We start from the raw sequence: 15,651 nt of genomic DNA, 5'->3' as shown, positions 1-15,651 counted from the left end.
ATTTTCTATATTTCTTGGTTAATGTAACGTATGGTGGTAATGTATGGTGGAAAATTAAGGATTTTCCACCAGAGCAAAATGCTGGAGCAGGTGGAACATGGCAAGTGCATGGTAACATTTTCTAGAGGGCCACTGCAGTGTGTGGCTAATTATGTGAAGCATACTGTGGTGTGAACAGGTGGCAACCTCCTGTTCTGCTGAGTGAAGCCAATGAGGAAGTGTCTTAAAACCTGCATTCTCTCTAGTGTCCACCAGGGGGCGACTCCTCTGGTTGTATAGAAGTCTATGAGAAAATGACTCCACTTCTCTCTTGATTTATTACCTCAGTAAACATTGTAAACATGAGTTCATGGTCTCAATCTCTAGTTTCAAGTCTTCTTCAATTCAGCATGATGTTCATTTAGTACATTATGGTCCATCTAGAGTCAAACAGACCATAAAGCAGGGGATGCTTCCGTTGTTTTTGGTTGCAAAAAAAGAAACATGGCGAAGGCAGTAATCCAAGATGGCGATGGGGAAATCGCCAAAATCGAGGCTCCATAACCTCAGTCCACAAACCAATGGGTGACGTCACAATGACTACGTTCACTTCTTATCTGTGGTTGTGAAGTGTCTCCCTGTAGCACTGTAAAGGTGCGTTCACACCAAACGCATTGATGTTTTGACGCACCGCAAAAACGCGTCCAACGCACCGCCGGTCGTGTTCACACCAAACGCCGCTAAATCGCCGGAGAGGGGGCGTGGTTTATAGACCTGGATCCGTTCAACTGTCCGGCATTAACCATGGAAAAAATAACCTATATTTCTACGTGTTGTGGAAGTCACAGATATCCCGGGAAACTAAACGCCGTCATGTCTGGTTCATAATATTGTTCAGAGGAGCTCCGTGGATTTTATCGAGCTGTATTCACTGTGTCTAGCAAGCCACACGTCACTGTTTACTACAGCTGTATGAACACTAAATAAACTGATTTGGCTGTGATTCAACGGCAATAAACCGACAAAAAGGGACTCCGAAATAACTACGTAACGATGCCGATTTGTAGGCTACTTGTCTTCTCAATGGAGCTCTGATGGATCGGTGCTAGGCTATGCTAACATCGTAGCAGCTCCACCAGCACTCAATAACGTCACGTAGACGTAAATATGGCAGCGTCTATTCATTGTTTGTACCATATGGTTTACACACACACATGTGTACACATAGTTTGGTCCGGTCTCTATTGATATGAGGTATCGTCGAGCTCTGGGTGGGCCAGTCTCATCGCGTCTGTGCATAGACTTTGTATGCAATCTCGACGCGCGTCAAAAAACCGACGCGTCCGGTGTGAACGCACCTTAAGAGACGAACACAGTCATCATCATGATACAGTGTCTGCTTCACAATGTGACAACTCTACGGTGAAGGTTTGGTGTAGTAATTAGTCATAATTAGTGTTCACTCACAATGTCAATAGTCTGAGTACTGTTACACATTCAGAGTGAACAGTGAAGGTTTAAGTTCGAGCAACAGACCACATATCAGATATTATCACAATACATGCACAAAGTAATCACAGACAGCTGCTCTTCAATAAATACAGAGTTTATTAAGTTCCAATAATAATGATCGAGTCAACTAATATCTAAAACTAACAACAACTATACATTCATGAGCACGCTATCTAAAATCAACAGACTATGGTAAGGGGGGGAGTGTGTGTGTGTGTGTGCATGCAGTGTGTGTGTGTGTGTGTGTGCATGCAGTGTGTGTGTGTGTGTGTGTGTGTGCATGCAGTGTGTGTGTGTGTGTGCATGCAGTGTGTGTGTGTGTGCATGCAGTGTGTGTACATAGGGGGAGGGGCGAGAGCACAGCTCAGACAACGTATGGCGTTATCTGAAATGTGGTGACGTCTCTCGCGAGACCACAAGATGGCACGAGGCTCTACGATGGCGGTAGACAATAGAGACCTCGTTAGCTACACATGTCTGAAGCCGTTAGCGCAACCGCGAAGCTACATTAGCTTAAAGCTACATGTGTGTGGGTTAGTAAAAGAAGAGAGAAAGCAAACAAAACAAAAGGGTCCTCCAAAAACAGGTTAAGATCCTCCCCGCCTCGGTGGAGTACGAAGCGTGTTCTCTCAGCTACAGAAACAAAGCTGATGACTCTTTGATTAGTACAGCCGCAGTTCTGACCTCTGAGCTAATGAGAAACAACTTACGCCTCCGCTAGCGGTGAATGATCTCAACACGATTGTAATAGAAGTAGTAGTATGAAATACACAGTAACTTCTACACAACATCAACGAACTCGATCGTTAATCTCTGATTGTTGAGCATACACACCACGTTATCAAAATGGCAGTAACTTAAGCAACACAAACAAGATAATAAACACAATAACCTAAAACTAGCCCAGACACCGTAAGTAGCTTACTAGGAGGTGATTTTGTGGTTGAAGATGTGGTCCTTCTGAGTTTGTCGGTGGAACTCAGGCAGCGCGGCTCCGTGCGGCGCAATAGATCCTCTCGGTAGCAGAGAATGTCTTCAGCTCAGTAAAGGAATTCCCGTCCTTACAGCTAGCACGAAGTCGACTTGAGGAGAAAAAGAAGTCGTCCAGCGAATCTGAAACTGTTAAACCATTTTCTATAACACAGCGAACGTTGAGTGCATGCTTCCGTGCGGGGTCGGGGGAATAGCGATGCGTTCAAGCACGTTCAGTAGTTCTGTAAGAGAGCTGCTTCTGTCCGGGAAACCGGAAGTCCCGCCTCGGCATCCCTGGTCTCGTCCAATTAGACCGCAGTGTTGCATTGGGTGACGAGTTCACACCTTAATGTGAACTTCTTCCTAGTGGGGGTTCTGGTTCTTATCAAACTCACATCAGGATGAACCCTTTGCTCAGCAAAAGAAGGCCTGACTTCTTTGTTTCAAAGCACATGGCGAGGCCACATGGTCAGACCCCAACACCCCTGTCATACTTACAACAGCTGCTAGAGGGCCCTGTTACAGGAATGTAAACTTACTCATTGACCACTTTATTAGGTACAGCTGTTAATCCGCTTGTTAATGCAAAATGTTTAATCAGCCAATCAGACCAAGCATCAGAATGGGTAAGAAAGGTGATCTAAGTGACTTTGAACGTGGCATGGTTGTTGGTGCCAGACGGGCTGATTTCAGTATTTCAGAAACTGCTGATCTACTGAGATTTACAGGTTCACAGAGAATATGAAAATATCCAATGAGTAGTGATGGCGAGATGAAGCTTCATGAAGCATTGAAGCTTTCCATCCAATTGGTTCACTCATGGGCCGAAGCTTCATGGTGCTTCATTTGCTCTACTGCGCCATCAAGTGGACAATAAATGTAAAATGGGCAGAGTGATTATAATGACACCATGGCTTTGGTGTGTGAAGCTTTGAATTGAATAAATGAATGAATGATGTTTGCGATGCTCGTATAGATTGCAAACAAATGCACAATAAAGCCACAAGTCCACAAAATGTGAGGGGGGATCCATTGCGTTTCGCTGCCCCTTATATTTCGAATCGCACGCCAAACCAGTGAACCATTTCCTGAATCAGTCACGTGGTACGGCCGGCTCGCGAGGCTTCAAACGTCACTACATACGTCATCAACACAAGCCTCGATACGCAAAATGCTGTTTGATGATGGCAGAGGTCAGAGAAAGGCAACACTCGTTACAAACGAAGTATGAGAAGAGCATCTCAGAACAAACAACACATGAAAGCTTGAAGCCGATTGGCTACAGCAGCAGAAGATCACATAGGACACCAGATGTAAACAGGAAACTGAGGCTACAGCTGGCACTCGTTCCCCCTAACTGCACAATAGAAGATTGGGAAAACGTTGCTTGGTCTGATGAGTCTTGATTCCTGTTGCAACTTTCAGAAGGAAAGGCTCGTTGTGAACGACATGAAAGCATGGATCCATCCTGATTCTATGAATGGGTCAGACTTTTTTTTGGGCAGTATTTGGGCTCCTTTGTACCAGTTTCATATGATAACCTACGAAAAATTACTCCTCATTTATCTTGCCTTTTCCAACGAAAATCTGCTACAAGTGTCAATTTCAGCTTGTTACATGCATAAGCTCTTTTCGAAATAAACTTCCGTTGTCACAGGAAACTCAGTTTTGCCAACAAAACAAAACTTTAGTTAGGTGTAGAAGAGATCGTGGTTTGGGTTAAAGGGACAGTGTGTAAGATTTAGTGGCAGCTAGTGGTTTGTGTCAGGTTGCAACCAACAAAATATCCCTCAGCTCCCCCCCCCCTGCCGTCCTGTCCTTTGTCCTCCTGTCTTCTGTCCTCCTGTCCTCTGTCCTCCTGTCCTCTGTCTTCTGTCCTCCTGTCCTCCTGCCCTCCTGTCCTCTGTCCTCTGCCCTCCTGTCCTCCTGCCCTCCTGCCCTCCTGTCCTCTGTCCTCCTGTCTTCTGTTCTCCTGTCCTCTGCCCTCCTGTCCTCTGCCCTCCTGTCCTCCTGCCCTCCTGTCCTCCTGTCCTCTGCCCTCCTGTCCTCTGTCCTCCTGTCTTCTGTCCTCCTGTCCTCTGCCCTCCTGTCCTCTGCCCTCCTGTTTTCTGTCCTCCTGCCCTCCTGTCTTCTGTCCTCTGCCCTCCTGTCCTCTGTCCTCCTGTCTTCTGTCCTCCTGTCCTCTGCCCTCCTGTCCTCTGCCCTCCTGTCTTCTGTCCTCCTGCCCTCCTTTCCTCCTGTCCTCTGCCCACCTGTCTTCTGTCCTCCTGCCCTCCTGTCCTCCTGTCCTCTGCCCTCCTGTCCTCTGCCCACCTGTCTTCTGTCCTCCTGTCCTCTGCCCTCCTGTCCTCTGCCCTCCTGTCTTCTGTCCTCCTGCCCTCCTGTCCTCCTGTCCTCTGCCCTCCTGTCCTCTGCCCACCTGTCTTCTGTCCTCTTCCCTCCTGTCCTCCTGTCTTCTGTCCTCTGTCCTCCTGTCCCCTGTCCTGTCCTCCTGTCCTCTGCCCTCCTGTTGGCTTTTTACTCGGATAATATTCATCCTTCAATTCACCTGGTTCACTTCACCAAAGCGGCCTCTCTGCTCGCACTTCATGTATGTGTGTGTGTCTTTGTGTGTGTGTGTAGTTGGAGGAGCTCAAAACAATAAGAAATACTAATAAAAAGCACCAGTAACGCGTGCGATGCTATCGTGTCAACATAAACCGAAGAGGAATGTTTCCAGCGCCATGTTGAGTGTACGCCATGAAGAACAAAGGCAGTTCTGAGGGCAACAGGGGGCAACAGGGGGCAACAGGGGCCAACAGGGGCCAACAGGGGCCAACAGGGGGCAACAGGGGCCAACAGGGGCCAACAGGGGCCAACAGGGACCAACAGGGGCCAACAGGGGGCAACAGGGGGCAACAGGGACCAACAGGGGCCAACAGGGGCCAACAGGGGCCAACAGGGGCCAACAGGGACCAACAGGGGCCAACAGGGGCCAACAGGGACCAACAGGGGGCAACAGGGGGCAACAGGGACCAACAGGGGGCAACAGGGGGCAACAGGGGCCAACAGGGGCCAACAGGGGCCAACAGGGGCCAACAGGGGCCAACAGGGGGCAACAGGGACCAACAGGGGCCAACAGGGGCCAACAGGGGCCAACAGGGGGCAACAGGGGGCAACAGGGGGCAACAGGGGCCAACAGGGACCAACAGGGACCAACAGGGGGCAACAGGGACCAACAGGGGGCAACAGGGGCCAACAGGGGCCAACAGGGGCCAACAGGGGCCAACAGGGGCAACAGGGGGCAACAGGGGCCAACAGGGACCAACAGGGGCCAACAGGGGCAACAGGGGGCAACAGGAACCAACAGGGGCCAACAGGGGGCAACAGGGGCCAACAGGGGGCAACAGGGCAACCCGGGACTATAGGTGCAGAGAGTCGTTCTGCTGAAATGACCAATGCTGCTGTTCTTCTTGTGAGAACAGTCTCAAAACGAGTCTTTTTCGAATGAAATTCCCTCTTAGTGTTTGCACAGACGATGTTTTTCAGTCTTTTTTTGCAATGGAAGCAATTCAGAGTTACTTTGGAAAGTATATTTCAGACTGGTGAAGCCACATAATGCAATTTTGCAAAGAACAAGAAGTGTGAATTTTGATGTGGCAGTTATCTTATATGATCATTAAATGAGTTGTTACGTTTGGACACAAAGGTCTTTATGACCAAACAGCTGTATGATCTGTACAATCTGCACCTGTGAAGTTATTGCCCACTAATGCATACGCCTCTCTCACTCCCCTGTGAATCATAACATGTCCTCACTTTCCCACAGTCCTCACGACTAAGAGCAGAACCGAATGGTCTGACGACTTGCTGCTATCCTTCCATTTCTATAAATAACTCATGGGTGGCCTGATGTCTCCTCAGTAGATCTGGTCAGTGTTAGTTAGAGTGTTAGAGCATTGCCGTGTCTTTGTAAAGACAAACTGTCATTCACTCCCAGGTTCTCAGAAGTCAACCGTGGGCACAGAGAGGAGGCTCCGGAGCCCACAAGTTCATAATTGATCCCAGATCTGCTTCTTCCACTAACTGCCCCCCTAATTCCCACCCCCTGCCCCATTTCCACCCCTCAAAGCTTCTTAATGAATCAAGAGTAACATGAGGAGGTAACGTATTCCAAACATCCGTGGCTTTAAGAGTAACTTGCCTCTCACTTCTCCTTCCCTAAATATGTTTCCACTCTGCCCCCACCCCCCCAATTGTCATCAGTGCTACAATTTCCTCTGACAGACAAACCTTTGTGTCTCCTGTTCCTGCTTCCATAGAGGACCCGGACCCCACACTATCTACACCAGGCATGTCAAACATACGGCCCGCGGGCCGGACCCGGCCCGTTGGATGATTTAATCCGGCCCGGCATAAATTTCTGAGAATGTCAAAAAAAAAGCGAGTCTCTAGCTCATTTCTATCAAAAGTTGTGATTTTTTAAAATAATAAATACAAATCAAATGCTCCCCCCGGCCACTAGAGGGCAGCAAATGTAAAGGAGCTCACGTCCAGCATGCGGCACCGCCCCCTGATGTGTCCAGGTAAAAACTAACCGGCAATCTTGCTTCACCATTCACCACTAACACACTTGTCAACACACCCTTCCCAAAATGGCACTGTCAAAAAAAAGAAAAGTGGACACGGAGTGCAGAGTTTTCCAGGAAAAATGGACTGAGAATTACTTATTCACAGAAGTGAATGCAACACCGGTGTGCCTGGTATGTAATCAGCCTATTGCAGTGGTCAAAGAGTTTAATATTAAGCGCCACTATGAGACTCTTCATAAAGAAAAGTATGACCACTTGAAAGGACAAATAAGGAAAGACGAGATAAACAAATTGGTCGCTGGTCTGAAGAAACAGCAGTCTACTTTTACGCGCAGCCGCGATATCTCTGATGGGGCTGTAAGAGCCAGCTACATTATTGCCAACGAGCTGGTGCAGGCATCCAAGCCGTTTTCTGATGGGGAGTTTGTAAAAACATGCATGCTGAAGGCTGCAGAAGTCGTGTGCCCTGAAAAGCGACCTGCCTTTGCCAATATCAGTCTAACGAGGAACACTGTCGCAGATCGGGTGACAGCTCTCTCAAGTGACTTGAGCAGCCAACTGAAAGAGAAAATCAAGTCATTTATCGCATTTTCAATTGCAATAGATGAGAGCACCGATGTCACAGATATTGCTCAACTGGCCATATTCATTAGAGGTGTTGATGAAACTTTGACCATCACCGAGGAGCTGCTTGAATTGGTGCCCATGAATGACACCACAACAGCAGATGACATTTTCAGCGCTCTCGTTGGAGCGCTGGACAAGGTGGGAGCGGACTGGTCCCGTGCCGTGAGCCTGGCTACCGACGGTGCGCCATCAATGGTCGGGAGAAAGGCAGGTGTTGCCACAACATTCCGTGACAAAGTACAGTCAAATGGAGGACAAGAGTTTTGGGCATTTCACTGCATTTTGCATCAGGAGGCGTTATGTTGCAAAACACTGAAAATGGACCATGTTATGAGTGTGGTTGTGAAAACTGTCAATTTCATCAGAGCGCGTGGTCTAAATCACCGTCAGTTTGACACATTTCAGCAAGTAGACTGCAGGAGTACAGTGAGAGAGAGAGAAAGTTGTGATGACACGAAATTTGTTTGCACTCATGAATACAGATAATTAAAAAATAAGATTAATCTGGTTTCATAAAGACAATTAATATTGTGCAGTATATTCTCATCTTCAGAGCCTACAGTTTGATCTGATGTAATCTTATTGCCCATGCACTGCTATAACTTTTATTTTGTATTTTATTTATTTCAAAGCAGTATGACATATAAGGCAAAAATATTTTTTTCATAGCTCCCACTTGAGTTTGTTTAGTGTGGTGAGTTGGTTCAGGTGTAAAACTGCATTCACTCAACTGTCAAATAAACCAGTTGTTAACACATTCACAGCCAAACATGAAAATCATTTTTTTCTCCATTGTTTGTGAATAAATGTGTTGTGCTTAGAAAAGATCCCTTGTCATCCGTGATTATAATATGTAGGGTGGGCTACAAATGTAGGCTGAATGATAAAGCATAGTACTGAAAAACAAAGCTAAATATTTGGAGTTGACATTCTTTTACTGATCCGGCCCACCTGAGAACAGAAAGTCTGGATCCGGCCCCCGAGCCAAACTGAGTTTGACATGCCTGATCTACACCCTGTACCCCAACACCACCCTGCCCCTTGATGCTTTTCATGGCACCGGTATGTTTCCATGTGGCTGGAATAACCATGCTAAACCTTGCTGTGAGATTAAATGTCATCGTGCGAATAGGACTGGGCATGTTGCAGGTCCGCTGGTCTGTTCTCAGGTCAGACCCACCGGTCACGCGGGTTGCATGTGAGTGAACCCAGTCAAACAGCTGTCAGCCTGCTACTGAAGTACAGTTCCATACGCTTCACTGGTGAATCTGAGAATTACACTGAATTACAACCAATAAGTAAAACCCGACCAGACGTGAGTCTTTTTCTTCGCTTGCCTTTTCCATGACAGCCTCACCAACTGCTACGCCTCTTCAGTACGAGAGACTTTGATCCTTACTATCAAACAGGCAGAACGTTAACCCATTCAGACCCACCATATTCAGACTAGTTCTCAATATGTGGATTTCCAACATTTAGAAATATTTAAACAAATAGATATAATCGATGGTGCTATTATGATAAACCAAACTTCCAACATTGTCTATACAGACTACTGTGCAGTGGTTTCCCTCCAGGTGCAGTCAGCTGTTCATTGTGGTGCAGCGAGGCAATGCGAGTGTTGGCTGCGGCCGGTGAGTCAGGGTCAAGTGTACAGTCTAATTATTAGCTTGTTTTCAATGCTTTTCACGTGCAACGCATGAAATTGTCTTCTTCCCTCTGTCACAATGATGAGCAGAGTTTCATCTGCATTTAGTGAAAGTCAGATCAGAGCTGCAGGAACCTGTCTGCTATCATGCTGCAGCCTTCCTCACTCATCTCATCCTTAAATAGATCATTTTGTCCCGATACCCTCCTCGTGTTTGACCTCAGGACGGGGATGACATGTTGTAAAATGTTGGGCCCCCCCTCTCCAAGCTTTATACTGCCACTCTGCAGTCTAAACACACCTCACTTGTAAATATTCCTGATTGCGTCCAGAACATAAACGCTCTCATAGCTCAGGCTTAGCCAACAGGTTTTCCCAAGCTGAGCTGATGTCACACTGCTGCATGCCACCCACACACTCCAGACCTCCAACCTCTGTGGCCTTCCAGTGTTTAGAGAGCACCTTGTGACCTGAAGGCTTCTAGTCTGAAATCCAATCATAGCTGGAAAATGTACAATCAAACACTAAAACATCCTGTCAGCCTGAAAGTTGCAATGTGTAAGATCTGACCAGAATTCTATTTTAAAACATTGTCAACCAAAAGTGAAGACGTTTGTGAGGAATTTATGTTTCGAAGTGGTTTTCAGTCGGAGTCATAGCCCCTAGAGGTGGATAGTAACATGTTAGCAAGTGTGTGGTATGCCTCTTTATACTTGTAAAAAATGTCAAAGTATTTGGAACATCAGAAGAATACTTATCAAATGTATAATATGTTTACAGTATCTTTACCATGGAAGTGTTGAGCCATAAAAGACAATCATTGAATGTATTAAACTGTGAAGAACAGTTAATAGGGACAGACAGGCATTTCAGAGACCACCATGACCAGAGGAGGAGTCCGGGCAACATCAACCAAACACTGAGCTGATAACTGCCAAAGCCAGGAGGGGCTATTGAATTTGGGCCAATCACAGAGGCTGATACTGGACATTTGAACTCTCGGACAGAGACTTTTAAATATAGGATAGTTCCGGAGGGTTTTTGCTTCAGTTCGCGCCGTTACTGTCACGGTTGGGTTTTGCTATGTGTGTGTGTGAGTGTGGTGTGTGTGTCTCCTGATCATGCTCATTCTCTCCACCTGTGCCAAATCACCTGTCCCTGGCTTTTCCCTCTGCAAACCCCACTCATCGTCACTCACCTGCCGGCAATCTGCTCATCAGTGGTGTAAAAAGTACCCAAAAGCCATACTTGAGTAAAAGTCTTAAAGTATCTGATATTTACTGTACTTAAGTATCAAAAGTAATTTTCTGACATTAAATGTACTTCAGTATTGAAAGTAAAAGTGCAAGTAAATGCTGTTAATAAAAAATCAAAGGGTCAGAATAATGAGAATGATGAAGTTTATTCTTTGAAGTGCTGTGGCACCATGACCAAGGACATGGAGCTGTGTTGAACATAATTGGGTTGCTGTGATCCATCCAGGAGCAACAATGTTCAACACAATATATTGTACATAAGTATACTTTTGCATCTACTATGAACTTATCATCATAATTCTCCGAAAAGCAATATGACACTATGAAGGAGTTGTAACAGTGCGTTTATAAGTCTGCTCATTAGACTAGAGGATGTAGAGGGCAAATGCATAATATTATGTTCAGCAAAACATATCCACTTGATGCATCAGGTCAGTGTTTTGAGAAAGGAAACCTGCCTTGTAAACTCCTATGGGCCTGATTTGAACACAACAGACAAAGGTTTGTCTCAAGATGAATCTGCAATTGGGCGACTGCTGCCATCATAACTCCATCTGATCATCCACAACATGACTCAAATATCAAAACATGATCAATACTAAAGCAGCACCGAAAGGAACAACCCAGTCATTACTTGAAACTGAAACATGTCCTGTTCATCTTCAAAAGACAATTCTATTAGAATGTAAAGAAGCTACATTGTATTAGATATTAGAATGTAACTTCTTTACATTCTAATAGAATGTAAAGAAGCTACATTGTAATAGAATGTAGCTTCTTTACATTATAATACAATGTAAAGAAGTTACATTCTAATACAATATAGCTCCTTTACATTGTATTAGAATGTAAAGAAGCTACATTGTAATAGAATGTAGCTTCTTTACATTGTATTAGAATGTAAAGAAGTTACATTGTGTCAGAATGTAAAGAAGTTACATTGTATTCGAATGTAACTTCTTTACATTGTATTATAATGTAAAGAAGCTACATTGTATTATAATGTAAAGAAGTTACATTGTAATACAATGTAACTTCTTTACATTGTAATACAATGTAAAGGAGTTACATTGTATTATAATGTAAAGAAGCTACATTGTATTAGAATGTAAGTTCTTTACATTCTAATACAATGTAAAGAAGTTACATTGTATGTTCTCCATGGAGACATAGATGGGTTCTTCTCTGTTTGGGACCCTGTTATGGATTATATTGGAGAGGAACATGCCGAAATCCTACTGTTGGGGTCTGACCATATGGCTTAAACATGTGCTGTGAACAAAGAGAATCAGGCCTTCACTTTTTCAAGCAAAAGGTTTCATCCTGATTTGTAGTTTGATAAGAGCAAGCCTCCTCTGATGGAATTTCACACTTGGGTGTAAATTTCCCCCCCCCCAAAAAAACCATGGTCACCTGAATGCACCGCTGCAATCTCATTGGCCGAGAGCCAAGAGACCCCAGGACCCCTGTCCTGGGGTCCTATTAACAGCATTTACTTGCACTTTTACTTTCAATACTGAAGTACATTTAATGTCAGAAAATTACTTTTGATACTTAAGTACAGTAAACTGTTCTACAAAACCGCCTGCAGTACACACCTCAATGCTTTTTCCAACAATCCCTCCGGGATAGCATGAGGCACGCTTTTTCCATTCGACCTCCGTCGAACAGGGAGCACACAACGCTCTCTTCGCCCGGACCTTCGTCCTGGACACATGAAGACACATCGGCCTCTCCTCCCCCCTCCAGCACCACGCAGGCCACGAGGAAGCAACGGCCTTCTCCCCTCCTCAAACCCTGACAGGTCACGAGCCATTTCGCTGGACGAAACGACAGTGTTCCACTTTGAGTAAGGCTCCTTTACCCAGCCGAGACGAATCCGCATCCGCGATCCGTTCTCCGCTTTTTGCTTCTTTTTCTTTCTGTGCACACTCCGGCAGGAAGACGTCTAATCCTCTCCTGACCGATGATTACCGGGAGACGTACGGACCACGTCGTCTCAGCCGAAGTTAAACTGTCCTCCCTGCAGCGAGGATAGATCACGTCTGCGTTTCGCTCCAGAGCGAGCTCACGCCACGACGGCACAGCACCCGCTGCAAAGCCGCGCCGACCAGAAAGCTCCCCCTGCTCCCCCTTCCTGACGAGGAAAAAGGACCACTTTGCCACGAACACACTCCAACGTTGCAACAAGCATCGACAAGTAAGATTCTTGGTATCTGGGCATAGCTTAGCTTAAATTAACTTAAGTTTAATTCAGGCCATTCATTTATGTGTTGATATTCCCGTGTTTTTGTGTGTTTAAGTTACTGTCGCGTGATATTGAGATATTGCGCAATCATTACGGACCAGAGAAGCTCCGTTGCATTGTGTATTAACTGTTTGACTGTTGCTTTTGGGATTATTTGATTTCATTTTTGTTCTTGCTCTATTTCCTTGAATCGATTCTGTGAGTGAAGTGTGGAAACGCGACTATCGGGCATAAGTGTCGTCAGTTCGCGAAGCGACAACGGCAACTTGTGTGAGATACGATCGGCGATCCTCATTCTCACTACAACGCGACATCGCACACAGAAACTCTGATTCCTCTCTCTCCCCTTTTATTCCTCTTCTCACGTAACACACACAGCTCCTATCTCTGCCCCTGGGGAAACCCCGTTCAAACGATCGCCTCACAACACATGTGTGCATCGGCACACGTGATTACGTATAGCAGTCTCACCGCCATTTTGGCCGAGTCACTCGACTCCGCCATCTGGTGGTAGTTTAGCTGTAGTATCTTAAGGCCCCTCCCCTTTTGGCCCGCGTCACTCGACGCCGCCATCTTTGTAGTCTTTAGCGGTAGCTGTAAGACTCCCCTTCCTTTTCACCCACAGACCCACACACACACACACACACATATACACACACACACATACACACACACACACACACACATACATACACCCTCATCCATTTTATTCATTCTTTAGTTTAGGCATATAAAATTGTATGATAACGTTTGTTGGTTGCAATATTAATTGATTTGATCATTTATTATTTTTGATTTAATAAACTCTGTTATACTTTAAGGAGCAGTCGTCTGTGATTACTTGTGCATATGTATTTGATGAACCTGTATGTAGTGGCCTGTGCTCGAACTTAAAAACCTTCACTGTCACTGAATGTGTAGTCATACGCAGACTATTGACATTATGAGTGACTACTAATTATGAGACTTAGTTTTATCGTTTGGTTATTGGTCCCTGTTCGCAGGGTGGTGCCCCGTTGTTATTAATAATCATGAATAATTGTTACATACATTAATAATTCTATTGATGTCAAGAATTAAGTTTCTTAAATGCTGATAACCCAAACACGCTCCTTTACGGTCCCAACACTACTAAGAGGTTTTGCAATCGTGGGAACCAAGTGACTCTGAAGGAAGAAGGTCCACAATATTTTGTTGGTCACTGTGTGTGACTGTTTGCATGGTCGGCCACCATATTGTATGTAACTCATGTGGAGGACAATATTTGGCATATACAATGTATGGGCTGAAAAGTGGATGTGTGTAGGAGGGAGGTTTTTGTAACTTCGGGTTCCGGGGGACGCCCAGGGAGATATATTCATAATATTCATAATGTTTATTGGTATCTAGTGGAAGGATGATGACTTATATTTATTTACTTATTTTTGTTTTTGTTTTGTTTTGTTTGTTTTGTTCTTGTTTTTTTTTGTGTGTCAGGGATTGGTTGTTTGTGTGGTTGGCAGGTATGTTACATACTGTTCTGTTTGTGAGTGGCATGTCGTACTCCTGTGTAAACTGAAAATAAAAAGATTGAAAGAAAGAATGTAACTTATTTACATTGTATTAGAATGTAAAGAAGTTACATTGTATTAGAATGTAAAGAAGTTACATTGTGTTAGAATGTAACTTCTTTACATTCTATTAGAATGTAAAGAAGTTACATTCTAATACAATGTAACTTCTTTACATTGTATTAGAATGTAACTTCTTTACATTCTATTAGAACGTAAAGAAGCTACAGTGTATAGAATGATTCTATTGAAGTTATTCCTGTTTTAAATGTTTTAGACGAGTCACTAATCACTTTAAAAGAGTGATTATAGCTGATTTAACTTACAGACATGAGATTGATCTTCTCATGTCACTCTCTTTATACAATGATATAAATTCATCCCCGTTTTGTTGATATCTTACGAAAAGTTACTCCTCATTTTTCGTGCGTTTTTCCTGCAAAAGTCCAGCAACATGAGTCTGTTTTGGCTTGTTACATGCATTCTGTCTTTTCAAAATAAACTTCCATCTTCGCAGGAAACAACTCAGGTTTAGGCGATGAAACTACTTCGTTAGGTTTAGGAAAAGATCGTGGCTTGCGTTAAAACGGCTACGGAAGTGGCGTTGCTTAAATACGGAAGTCACATCACAAATAAATCAACATTGGCTTCTCGTTTCACACACGGCACAAACTGCGGCCTCCTGGAGGAAACACAGTGTTAGTTTGACCCGTCCACCTCTCCTCATCCCACCCGTCCTGTGTGGAATTCCACTCATGTAGTCGCCCGCTAGCTATAGCATGTAGCATCCTGGGCATCCTGGGAATCAAACACCGCGGCTTTGAGAGCACTTGTTTGCAATTGTGCATTAACGTGATGAACCAATGATTTAACTTGCTGCTAGGACCACTGATTCACCAAACCTGCTTGCAGTCTGTGTTCCACCACAGTCCCCGACGCTGCTCTCAGGATTCATTTTGTTTCTGAAGATAGATTTGATTTTGTAGCGAGTAACGAAGGTTTCAGGGGAAATGTATCGGAGTCAAAGTATCAGTTTTCTTTGCAAAATGTAGTGCCGCTCATCACCCCTCACATACTTATACTCGCTGCTTGCCCTGTTCCAGTTGCCGATGATCCTTTGTTCCTCTTCCCTCCTCGTGGACTCTTGGCTCTCCTGTGGTCATTCCCTCGTGTTGACCCTCTCGCCTCACGGTTTGTGTCTGTGCTTTTGGTGACCAAGCCCTTTTGTCACTTTGCCTTTTATTTTCATTTTGGATTTTTCTCACTCCCTATTGGAGTTGTTTTTGGT

This window comes from Melanostigma gelatinosum (assembly GCF_949748355.1).
Source record: "Melanostigma gelatinosum genome assembly, chromosome: 22".
Lineage (NCBI taxonomy): Eukaryota > Metazoa > Chordata > Actinopteri > Perciformes > Zoarcidae > Melanostigma > Melanostigma gelatinosum.
Note: the sequence above shows the minus strand (reverse complement) of the source record.